The sequence below is a fragment of the Mus caroli genome, chromosome 2 (genome assembly GCF_900094665.2).
Source record: "Mus caroli chromosome 2, CAROLI_EIJ_v1.1, whole genome shotgun sequence".
Taxonomy (NCBI): domain Eukaryota; kingdom Metazoa; phylum Chordata; class Mammalia; order Rodentia; family Muridae; genus Mus; species Mus caroli.
Genome location: NC_034571.1, coordinates 101,504,656 through 101,518,459, shown reverse-complemented (window position 1 = coordinate 101,518,459; position 13,804 = coordinate 101,504,656).

The following is a 13,804-nucleotide window of genomic DNA, read 5'->3' as shown; positions in this document are numbered from 1 at the left end:
TTTGGAGTGGTTTCATCTAAGTTTAGTTTCGTTGTGCATAGCAACACAGAGTGACTACTATTAGCTTTCCCAAATACAGTGAGGAGGATTCTGTATTGACTGACAGTCTCAGCAGAAAAATACTATATTAATTAGTAATGTGTGTCCTGAGCTCTACACACACAAACACATACACACGCGTTTTTGTCAGGATGATTATATATTTTCTCATATTATGTTATATGGTCTCTTTATAAGCATAGAATGTGAGGATATTCTTTTAGATAAGGGTTGTCTTAACAATAAGAAAGCAGTACTGTTAAATATGAAAATGGAATTTTAACATGCAAGAGTTTAACAGTTCCTATAAAGACAGTTCTATGAGTGGTGAAAACTTGCTTTGGGATGAATTTATAGAATGACCCACAGTATGAAATAAGTGGCATAACCCGAAAACCAGACCCCTGCTTTGCATCCATCTGCCATTACTTCCATGAGTTCAAAACACATTCATTGTAGAACCTCCTTTTCTAAGCCCATTTCCATCTCTGGAAGCCATTTTCTTCCCTGTCCAAAGGAGCTTAGAGGAGGTGAGGAAGTTGGTTGTGAATAAAAGAAACGTCCTTTGCCAAGCAGTTCAGTTGCAAAATGAAAGAACATGGCATAAGGTTAATTTTTGTCTGGTTTTAGGTACAAATTACTTTATTTTAGTTTTGGGGGAAGTAAAATGAAGCAATTCAGAAGGAAAAAAGAATTCCGGAAAGAAATGCTATTCTTACCAACCCAGCAGGGATGTACATTTCAATTGCTGAGAGGAAACAATATTAGATGCAATGCTAGAGGCTCATTGGAAGCGGAAGCAGAGCCTAATTTGAAGCAGGAGCCATTCATAAAATGACTCACAAACGTGCTTGCAAGAATTAAAGCAAGTTTATAAAGAATAATTCTTGTTTGCAATTTTTTCACTTCAAGAAAGTAATGAACAGGAATGTGGCCCTACCTGAGGCTGCATCAATCTTCTTGTTTTTCAAACATGGTCATCATTAAAGCAAGAGACAGACAGATAAATCTATTGAATAGCCAAGAGCCGATCAACAATAGGCAGGCAAATGCCTAAAATCCTGGCTTACTGCCATACACACAGAGTAATAACAGAGCAGACAGCAAATGCTATTTTATGTATTAGGAAAATCTGAGTGCCAGATTTCTCCCAGGCAGGACATTAGGCAGTTTAGTCAATGACAGGTCCTTACATACGCCAGTTTGGCTGCCTCAAGGGAGATACGTGAGGAAAGCAGGCGATAAACAGGAAGTGTGTTTTCATTTGGGTCTTTTACACACTTCCTGCCTTACAGCTCTTGAGTCTGAGGGCACCTTTTAGCACCATGCCACGTTGCACTGTGCCCCCCCTTCCCCGCCCCCAACACACACTCTTTTATCTCAAATCTCTGGGAAGCAGAAAGCTTTGTAGTCAGTGGATGCAAGCAAAACTTCTGTAGTACTGAAAACGAAATGGAGCAATTATTCCTCTTCTGAGTGAGTCAATTCTCAAGAAACCAAGCCACTCCAGATCAGAGCGGTTAAGCATTTCCAAACTCAGTTCATGGGTCTCAGTGAATCTCTGTTCTTCCCACAGATTATTGCTGTCTCCCGTTCTTACCAAGGAGAACAAACCCACTTTAGTTCCTTAAGGCTGCTATTCTATACACCAGGACTCACGTTTTCACAAATAATTGGACTTTTAATCCTTTGGTTAACATAATTTCAGTGTCAAGGCTTTCTCATCTGAAAGACAGGCCGACGGCCAGGTTTTTAAGCATGGTAGATGTTAGGGATCAGTCTTTTTCATGGGTGAAAGCGTCTTGTTCTGCCTTGTCCTTCCCCTCCTTCCTTTCCAGACATATTATTCCTCGTTTCTTAGGAGCAGTATCGGTGGCACTTTGTTTCTCTCTACAGAAAAAAGGTTGGAAAATAATAATAAAAGACATGTAACCCTTACCTTGTGTAATCCTGATGCACAATATGAACAATATTCATAACTCCATCACCAGAAGAAATGACACTCAGACAATATTGCCTTCACTGCAACCTGAAGGTTGGAAAAGGAGAAAAATTGCCCAGCTTGACAAAGGAAGAACCTGGTGCAGTTTCCATTCAGTTTTAAGTAATATGGCTATAGCAAACTGTGTATGCAAGCATAGTTCTCAGAGCATTGATTTTCAAAGATTAATTTTAAGTGTGTGTGTGTGTGTGCATGTGTGGGTGTTTGTGTGCACATGCACACACAGGCACGCAGATGTGTGTGAGGGTCAGAGGTATCATGTACTCTTGGTTCAGTGAGTTGGGAGATGGCTAATGTGGATGCTTAAGAATTGAAACCATGCCTTCTTAAGAGTGGCAATTGGTTTCCATTTGGGTAATTTCTGCAAGTTCAGAATGTTGTGCTATTGCTACTGAAGATTTCTGTGCCAATGAATACAGTGAGCTAATGGGAGGAGCCATGTAGACCTAATGGGAACTGAGAGAGTTTGTGTGAAGTGTGTGTGTGTGTGTGTGTTTGTGTGTTTTTGGTATATATGCAGACAGACAGACCGACAGACAGACAGACACACACACACACAATTGGAATCACTGAATCATTGACCTTAGAGTAATTCTTACCTAAATAAAACCATCTGTCTTATATTTTATTTGACATTATAAATTGAAAGCAATTTACAACTGCAAGGGCTACTAGGAAAAACAAATACACAACAAAACAAAAACCTAAAACAAAAACAAGAGCTCAGTACAAGAGCAGGGTATGCATCCTATACAGGCCTAGTAAGAACCTAGGCCTGCCAACAGATTTTATTGAATGTCTCTTTTACAAGGTACATACACAGGCACTAGCTCTCAAATTAATAGGGTGGTAAACTCATACACATATGTACTTATTGATTATTCATTGTTTTCTTCACATCATGCATGTGCCACTGTAAAATTTTATCCAATCATTCTAAGATTTATTCTTCTCATTAGTAAAATAGAGATGTTAAAACTGAATATAGGTTTATGTAAATCAAATTAAGATGAATCATATGAACAATAAATATGCTCTTCCCCAGAATATGGTTCAATTGTTATTTATTTTAACTAATTAATTTACTAATGATTAAAAATAGGAACAGCAACAAGCCAATACTAGCTGAACCATAATAACATAATACTTTAGCTGGAAATTATTATGTGACCTTTAATGACTAACTCCTTCTTCCATTCCATCTCTGCCTTCATTGAATTTCATACCTTTGGAGCACCAAGTTTGGTCATAGGTCATTTCTTTATTGTCACCCTCCTGAATATCACTTTGGCATCATAGCTTGTTTCATACTTGATAATCTCCCTCTATTACTGGGATTTTAGCTCAGTTTTATTATGACATCTTCTTACAGAAACAGGATCAAGCAAGTTAGAAATCAGAAGACTACTAGCTGACCCTACAAAGGCAAGAATAGCTGTCTGAGATTCATTCATTAATGTGGAAACAAGGAAGTTTTCAAAAGAATGGTTAATCTTCAACTGCATCAAGAATTTAATAAAGCTGCATGAGTCAGGGGCATTTTTCAAGGCAATAATGAATCTGACATTAACTGTCCTTGCTCTCTAAGAGTAAAATACATTCAAGTCCTCTCCTTCTTCAGAATGCTAACTCAGAGGGTTGCACTAGGACTGGTTTCTCCCTGCAGTCTCTAAGCTCCCACCCTTTTGTTGAGGATATTATCACTCCAAAGTCATTTGGGAGCCTAAACAATTCCCTTTGTTTGTGTTAGAGGAATAACAACCCAAATACCATGCCCATGAGGGAGAATGAAGTCTTTAAAAGCAGGTGTATAATTCTGCCCAGATGCCATTGTTTTCCAGTGACATAACATGTTAATTTCAGTCTAACATTTCTTCACTACCCTGACCATATAAAGTAAAGAGCAGATGTCCAAAGGGTAACAGTTTCATTGACTTAGATTCCTTAAGTCCCAAACTGATCTGAAAACAGATAACTGACAGAAAGAGAAAAAAATCTTGATGAGAGAAATCAAACTAAAATATTCTGTGGCAAGACCATTAGGTTGGGTTATACTAAGATATTCTGTAGAAGTGTTAACACTGCAATTTAATGTCTTTGATGTTTAAAAAATAAATCTTGCATCCTGTGGATCTTGAACTGTCTCTCTAAGACAACAGCATCCTTTTTACATAGTTGATTGTCAAACAATGTATTTCAAAAGAACATGTGTGGACTTGGGGAGGGTTATCATATACCAATTTTCTACATTATTAATTTATAATTTTCCTTGCTATTTCCTTCCTCTGATTTTCTTAAACTTGGTTTATCGTCATTTTCCAATGTTTTGGGATAGTGGCCTAGAAATTGATTTTCAATTTCGTTTATTAACAGATTAATATTTGGGTACACATTTCAACTAAGAATTGCTATATCTGATGAGTGAGTAAGGCAAAGTATAATTTTGCAAATGGGTGGTCAGAATAGCAGTGTGTGATATACAATGGTGTTGTGAGTATAGCATTTTATATATATATATATATATATATATATATATATATATATATATATATAACAAAACCCAAAAACAAAAAAACATTTGTTCAAACTGATTTCTTTCTACCAAGGCTTACTTGATTAATTTTTCAAATGCGTAGATCAGTTCACACTTTTTGCCTCAACTTTTGCCTTCGACAGTCATCACTGGTCATGCTTCCTGGAGCCAGGTCAGTCATCTTACACCTGTGGAAGAAGAACTGAAGGACAAAAAAGCTAACCCATAAAACAAATGTTATAGAAAATTAGACATGAGCTTTGGAACATAAGCAGCTGAGTCAATGCCAGTAGTCAATTTCTTGTTATGTGAAATCAGTGCACCTCCTGTTATTTTAGACATCATTAGTAGGATATTCCATTGTCTTTCACTGAAATGAATTCCTAACAGATAGAGAACTTTCTGTCCATGACTGGAACTTTGCTTATTCTCAAGTCTCACAATCATAAATGTTGATGGTGAAGGCAGACTCAATGAATTGAGTTATCTTAGCAGATATTTGCACCTTAAAAGCTGGATTAAATCTTCAGAAAACTACAGAGTATGAAAAAGAAAAGAATGTCTGAACTAGTGACAGGCATATGTTGGCACCAAACAGTGACTCTCACACTTATCAGAACTCTTTTAATGACTTAACATTTGGAGTAAGATTGAAGCTAAAAGTAGATTAATTTTGTGACTTATAAGAGTCTCATTGCATGGTCAATAGAAAGAACTCTGTATGAATGATGACTGACATATAGAGAATGTTCAGGAGATGTTCTGAGATGTATATTTCTCTCATTTATGGTTATTGTCAAAAGACAACCTTCAAGATCACAATCTTCAAGATAAGTAAAAGCAGAAAATGGTAAGTACTAGGTATCTAGTTAGTTATCATCAATCTTGGTGAACATTCTTGCAACACCTTCATAGTGTACAGTATGTAAAAGAAAGAAGTCAAAATGCAAGACTTTGATTACTTGTCAGAAGAATGATGCCATCTCTGGCCCAGAAAGATGTAACATCCTAACCTTATGGAAAGACCATTAATAGATGGCTCTCTTAACCTGGTTCCAGAAGCCCTAAAGCTAGTTACTATATAGCAGAAAGATTTCTGATGAAGAATAAGGACATGATATGGTCTATCACATAAGAGTCAATCTAAATGGGCCAGCCAATCTCCAGAACAGAACTAAAATTCCCTCTAGAAAAGCGGCTTATTTGGAAGATTCTAGAGAGTGGTATGAAAACATGTTTAAAATGTCAATCAGAACAATAATTTCTAGGCTTTGTCCATTTTCAGTGCCTGGCTTTGCTGTATGCTATCTTCTACATTTCATTATTTGTTCCTGAGAAACAAGGGGAGTCAGGAGCACCATCTTGATGAAAAGAACACATATTTGTACAGGGAAAAGGGACAAATACAGAACATAGTTCCAAATAACTTTCTCTAAGTAGTCAATAGTCAGTGTGTTCAAGTCAGACTCTACCTAACTAAAATAACTTCTTCTCATATTGTCTGAGCATATGTCTTCTGTTCCTAATAATCATTTCATCCAATTATCACCTTGTGTTGCTTAGCTCAGTGAAATTCCCCTCTAATAACACTGGAAATTCAGTGACTTCTTCAATTTTGATTTTTGTTCTACTTCAGGTTGTTTTATTTCTGTTTTGGACATGTGTAATATGTCTTCTGATGTCACTACCTTCTTTGACACATTCAATAATCTTTCTGAAACCCTAAATCAATCAGATTACTCAGATAAATCAAATCTATCCACATTTCTCTAGATTTTCTTTATAGTATAGTCACCATGTATTTCTCTTATAAATTTCTAACAATTAAGTTTTATACCATATATTACCTCCTCATCAAATATACTGATATTTATATTATCACATGTACCTTTGCATAGGGAATACTGAAAATTAAGTGCTGGGTCTTTCAGCCTCTGAGAAGAAGAAGAAGAAGAAAAATAGTGAAAAATTAATGTTTCATTCTCTAGCTTATGGATATAATTGAGCTGCTGATGGTTTCTTAGAGGACATACATAGTTAAAATACAATAAAATCCTGTTAAATGCCAAAAATACATACAGTAGAGTCTAGATGAAGAAGCTAAGAAAATATTTCCTGGTCTGGAAAAAGGAGTCTTAGAGAGAAAAATTGAGTTGCAGCGCAGAGCCAGAAAGAAGTTGGATAAGGAAGAGATGCACACAAGGCTCCTTGCCATCAGCCATGTTATACCTCAATATTTTGTGCAACCTGACTAGTAGAGGTGATGCAGGACACTCATATCAAACATATTTAGTCATTGTTGAATATACTGATTTATATTATTAATTTAAATCTCACTCAAATGATGTTTTACCCTTTGAGGAACTGAAAGGCTAAAAACCTACTTCGTAGATTTGTGAGTAAGCTCAGTGATTATACCAAACTAATAATATGATTTTCAAAAATTCTTACCCAAAGACAACTAAGTGACTCAAATTCACGTTGTCAAAAGAAAACCATGGCTTTCCTTTTTATACACCATAAGAGGCCCATTTGCCCTTATTTTATCAGGCTTCTGAAGTTTGTTTAATTTGACATCTAAAAGAAAAAAAAAAAAGGAGACTGAAATTTTTTGGCATATCCTTGAGAATTCTAAGGTTTTCTGTTTCTGGTGCTAGTTTAGAGAAATTCAAATTAATTTTCTCACAAATAACTAAAGAGGAGATAATACCACGACAAACAGACAACCCATGCTGCACTAGCAAATATTAGCCAAGGAACTATGATTAAGTTACCTCCTTTTGATCTGTTGGCCAATAGGGATAGTTTTACAGACTATAACCAAGATTCCTGCTAACCCTATGATCCCGATGATAAGACACTATTACTGAAGATACTACATTATTCGAGTCACAGAACATTCCTGCTTCAAACTAATTCTCACTTGGAAGCAGCATGTTTATTAGTGAGAGCTCATGATGTTAGAAGTTGTTATATGAGCCACCAGAGGAAAAACGTAGGTCTCGGGCTCATCCAAGTATAAACTTTGCAAGGTACAACAACTGAGCTGAGAAGACAGGTCCACTGATAGAACAGTGCATGAATGTTATGGGAATGAAAAAAAAATCTTTCAAGAAGTTGGATTAAAGGTCTATTTCACAATATAGTACCCATCCCTAACACTATTAAAAGGGCCAAGAATCTGCCATGGGCCCTAGATGGAAACCTAATTATATTATTCTGCTAAATGAACAAAATATTCAAATGATTTTTAATGAATTATTGTTTGGGTCATGTATCAGAGCATCTCTAAACTTAAATAAAAAAGTTTCTCATGTCAGTACATGGAAATTAATACTGAGACAGCCAGAACAAAAGACTATGAATATTTCAATTTGAAACAAACATTCGTATAATAACCCTTTCCCAAGGTTCAGGGAGCATGGTGGATCAGGGGTCAGGTTTTAAGACCCAGAGGTAGGTAACATCAGGGAAACTGAGGTAGGTAACATCAGGGAAACTGTATTTAGGCACTGCAAGGCAGGTACATATATGAACTTACAATGCTTGTAACAGTAGGTACAAGACCTTAGCATGGCTTGTGGGAGGAGAGGTTCTTCTAGTAGTAGTTCGTAGTTTTCAGCTACTTTATGGGTTTTCATTTCTTCTACTCTTGTCCACATTTTTCTTTCTTCCACCCTCTAACACTAGAAAAAAAGGATAGCGAGGAAAAGAAAAAGATCCCTGAATAAAGTCAGTGTTCAGAAAGTGGGCAATGATAATCCTTAGACTGCTTTCTGATGATTAAGAACGTTGTGCTCCTTGGGACAGTTTGATCTTTGCCATCAGAACATGTAGTTTCTCTTTTGTTTTTCTCATTGTTTCATCTTTGGGCAGTATTACTTAACAAACAGTGACCAACAACCAACAATCAACCATCAACCAACCAACATCTCACCAACTTCTCAGGGACTTAACATTTATATACATTCTCAGAAGTCCTCAGAGTTCCAAATGTCACATAACTGCAGACCATCTGTAGCTGCTGAAATCATGCTTCTGCTAAAGCATGAGGCAAATTATACTCAGCTGCTGTGGACATTCTGAAGAAGCCTCATATCTTATTCCTGCAATTAAGACAAAAACATTTTTATGATATTTTTGTGTTTTTAAAGAAACTAAAATTCCAAAATTTTCACTGTGGTTTTCGAGGAGCAACTGGAACTTAATAATGATGAGGAAAAGAGTCAGATTTCTCTAATGATGTCTAACCCTGAAAGACTGTAAACACACGAGGTCAGGCCCTGATCCAAAACTGTACTCATGAGGAATAAAAAGAAGTAATCTGAGACTTGAATTGGAAGGGATGGATAGGTGAATATGCTCAAACATACATTGTATAAAATTCTCAGTTAATAAAAAATATTACCAAAACATAAAAATAAGTAAAAATAAGTAATAAATAAATAAAAATATTACCACTAAGATCTAGTGCTGTAATAGAGCAAAATAGTAGCTAACAATCTGACTTATAGTCTTACTCAGAGATATTAAATAACTTATGTAAAGAAGATAAGGTACAACTTTTCATCTGGCCACACTGGCATCATCTGGAGAACAGGTAAATACTGCCTTAAGTGTTTCCCTTAAGATTTCGATTCGATAAGCTTTGGGTGGAGCCTAAGCACTGCTGTCTATTAAAGAAACTCAAATACAGGTAGGGCTAAAATTTAGTACTGTAGCCCAAGTGGGGCTTCAAGCCATAAATCCAATCACAGATGATATGGAAGCAAGATGATCAGAGATTCCAGGCTATCCTGGGCTACACAGGGATAACTTCTCTAAATAATCTAAAGAGAAACAAATATAAAACAAGCAAATTCCTTAAGTCCTCATGAATAAAGGAAAGGACACTCTCCTGGAGGCAATACTATTGGTTTTAGCAATTGCAAAGCTTGGTGATATTTTTCTTTTTCTATGTAATTCTCTAACAAAATTTACTGTTTAATTCCCAACTGGTCTCAAAAGAAACTAACCATTTCTGGAACTATAAACTAAACTACTCACTGTCACAAACAAGAGGAGTCTGAAAAGATATGACAGCTAAACATGGATAACACAGATGTGTTTCTGTTTTTGTGTTTGAACATAAGAAAAATATTATAAGAATATTTTTGGTACAGAAATTAGATTTACTTAATTTAAAAATGTGTCATATAAACAGGACCAGATTAATTAATTTATCAAATAATTACACATGCCTGTAATTCCAGTATTTAGCAGGTAGATGAATGTGTAGCAACATGAACTCTAGGGCAGCCTGGGCTACACAATAAATGTCATACTGACCTGGACTACACAGATAAACCTAGTATATTAAAACTGCTATGATAATTCAAAATGCCAATAACATAATAAATTGAGATAGAGACTAATGTATTGAAACTCTTTTACTATTTTACAATTTTTCTATAAGTGAAAATTATTCTATAATAAGGTTTATTTTATTTTTATCTTCTTTATAACTTAATTACAATATTTCTTCTTTCCCTCTCTTCCTTCCATACCTTCCCATATACTCTTCCCCACTGTACTGAAAATCCATTGCCTCTTTTGTCACTAATTCCTATTTTATGCATATATGCATATACATATATAGGTAAATATAATTTGCTCAGTCCATATAATGTTACATTTATTTTAAAGCAGATATAGTAAAAAGATACATTATCTATGCGATATCACAATTTTATATTCAATGTCAAATTAACATTTCTTTCTCTGTTGAAATTAGCATGCATTTAGCACTCTATCTTATAATATAAGACTGGGAATTGAACCTAGATCTCACACATGCTAGCCAAAGCTCAACCTCTGTATGATTATCCATTTATTTATAATTTATACCCATGTGACATTATCTCTTCATGCTTTACTCTACATTCTCTGTATAAACCATCTGTACTTATGAGCTGGTAAAAATAAATTCATAAATGTATAATATTTCCAAATAATTTGGTGTGACATATATTAAGACATACAATAAATAAAACTATGAAAATTATAACCAAAATTATCAACAATACTGTACAAAAAAGGACATATAGAAAAATACAGTATTTGGATGGTAGGGGAAACAATTATTCTTTTTATTAGCAAAAATAAAATTTACTCACTTAGGAATAGTGTTTTTATTGCCCTAAAATTCCCTTTGCCTTCTAAATTATTTGTAACTTCTATTGATATATTAAGCACTTTGTAATACGTGAGTTGTCAGTGTTTTCAAAGTTAGAAAATGGAACAGATGGATAAAACAAAATAGTGTAGGTGGCTTACTTGACTTAGCATTGGAGACTGCATTCTATAATGTGATAAATTATACTGAATTTAATCTTACCTATGCTACTGGTACCCCCAAACCTGCTGTTCTGCACAAGAGGAGATGGTCTTACTGTTTGGGGCTTCTCATGCATATATTTAACAATATAATTTTTTCACTTTCATGTTCCACAATTATTCACAATAAAATTAAAAATGAAGCATGTGGGCAGTGTCACAACCCTTACATTTAAAATATTGAAGCCAATAACAAATTAATGACATAGAAAAGAACAAATAAAAGGGAATCCAGAAGAGCCTGGGGAAGCCAGGAGCTTGGGATACCATCTACATAGGAAGTCACATAGCAAGCATACAACAGATATACCTGATAGAATTCTGAAATTATCTATGGAGCATGTACCACAAGCTGATGTAGGAAAATAATATTTCTGAAGAATATAAAGTGAGTGTTCTGTATATCAAAGGACATTAAGTTTAATCCTTGTTCTTGTTTCCTATCCATGGTATAAATCTTCCATTTCTGATAGTAAATTGACGGTAGTAATACAAGGTAATAGGATTCCTATAGGAACTACATTAGGTGGCATGTGTTAAGTCTTGGACATTTTCTTAAATGTTGAATTGAGGAAAGCCCGGTTCTACACAAAGAACTATAGGCATCTGAGGAAGGCTGGTACAGGGAAAGAAATTCCTCCGAAAGGAAGAGCTCACCAATTGGTTGTCCATTGCCAAATGGTCAGCTCGGAAAACATATACAAGTCATACCATATGTAATGAGCAAGTTATATTTAGGAACATAAATATATGTGTATATAACAGCAATTAATGAGTAAAGAGCCATAAATTATGGGTTTGGAAGGAGGCAAGGAAGAAATATTGTATTTATATTACTATTTCAAAAAACATGTTGGCTTGAGTTGCCAAACCAAGATGATGTCCATGTAAATATCCTTATATAGGAATATATTTGTCTTTGTCAGGGGACCCCTTGACTAGAAATTATGTTCTGTACTGCATCATATACTTCCTACTAAATAGTCTCAGGAATAAATAAATCATAGTGAATGTGTCAGCTCTTTCCTAAACAAAAGTACTACTGAAAGGAAAACTTTGCCTAATACCATTTACTACTGATTGTGGCAAGTTTCTTTTTAATGGAATATAAGAATCCCATTTGCGAACATACAACTGGTAGTTCAGTTCCACATGCCAAAAACTGGCAGGCCAGCACCTGGTAGATTTAATTTATCCTGTGTGAATTCTTATTTATTTACATGAAGTGTGAAAAACCACCATTTAAAACATCTCTAATACTATGGTTATGGATTATATTATTTTCATCAGATAGATTTGCCTGACATTTAAAATATGGAAATGACACAGAATCCATGTTCCTTCAATTACTATTTTGGAAGAAAAACTGAAGGAAATCTAAGTTTTGGGAGAATTTATAGAATATAGAATCATAATTTGCTTCATGAATGGTAGGTATTGATAATGATGTTGGTTCTGACACCAGCCAAAGACTTGTATGTTGGAATTCAATAATCCATTCCCTAAAATCTGCCATGCATTATTCAATAATTTTAATAATTTTATAAATTTAATTCCGCAAAATCTCCTTGGGCATTATCTGGAGTTTGTTCTTCTTTGTATTATGCTCTATAATTGGTACTCTATGTAACTTTCATGAAGAACCTGACTTTGAATTCCATATTCCTCAGACAGAAGTAATATCACCAAAAACCCCAACAAATTATTTGTATTTTAAGGGTTATTTATACAAGGAAGTCACTATGATGTCCCTGGTCATTATCACTACCATCAAAAGACAAATTTGAATTGGGGTTCACATAACTCTACCCTACCAGTTCCTTTGCTGTCCTTTTTGGACCCACTATAAGCTCACAGTAGAGCTTGTGCTAGCAGGCTCCCAATTTTCTGGCTACTGGTTGGGGTTAACTGGTACAGAGTATTGATAAAAACTGGATGAACTTTTATTACAACTTCAAGTTTTCAAGCAGCTTTAGGTTTTTGTTTTCTATTGTTAAAGGTCATTGCTTTTGCCAGGGAGTGCTCTCTTTATTTTCTTTTTATTAGATATTATCTTCATTTACATTTCAAATGCTACCCCCAAAGCCCCCTATACCGTCCCCCGCTCTGCTCCCCAACCCAAACACTTCCTGCATCCTGGCCTTGGCATTCCCCTGTAATGGGGCATATAATCTTAGCAAAACCAAGGGCCTCTCCTCCCATTGGTGATAAAACTAGGTCATCTCCTGATACATATTCAGCTAGAGACACAAGCTCTGGGGGGGTACTGGTTAGTTCATATTGTTGTTCCTCCTATAGGATTGCAAACCCCTTCTGCTCCTTGGGTACTTTCTCTAAGTCCTTCATTGGGGACCCTGTGATCCATTCAATAGATGACTGTGAGCATCCACTTCTGTATTTGCCAGGCACTGGCATAGCCTCACAGGAGACAGCTATATCAGGGTCCTTTCACCAAAAACTTGCTGGCATATGCAATAGTGTCTGGGCTTGGTGGCTGTTTATGGGATGGATCCCTGGGTGGGGCAGTCTCTCGGTGGTCTTTCCTTCAGTCTCAGATCTGAACTTTGTGTCTGTAACTCTTTCCATGGGTATTTTGTTCCCCATTCTAAGGAGGAACAAAATATTCACACTTTGGTCTTCTTTCTTCTTGAGTTTCTTGTGTTTTGCAAATTGTATCTTGGGTATTCTAAGTTTCTGGGCTAATATCCACTTATCAGTGAGTGCATATCAAGTAACTTCTTTTGTGATTGGGTTACCTCACTCAGGATGATATCCTCCAGATACATCCATTTGCCCAAGAATTTCATAAATTCATTGTTTTTAATAGCTGAGTAGTACTCCATTGTGTAAATGTA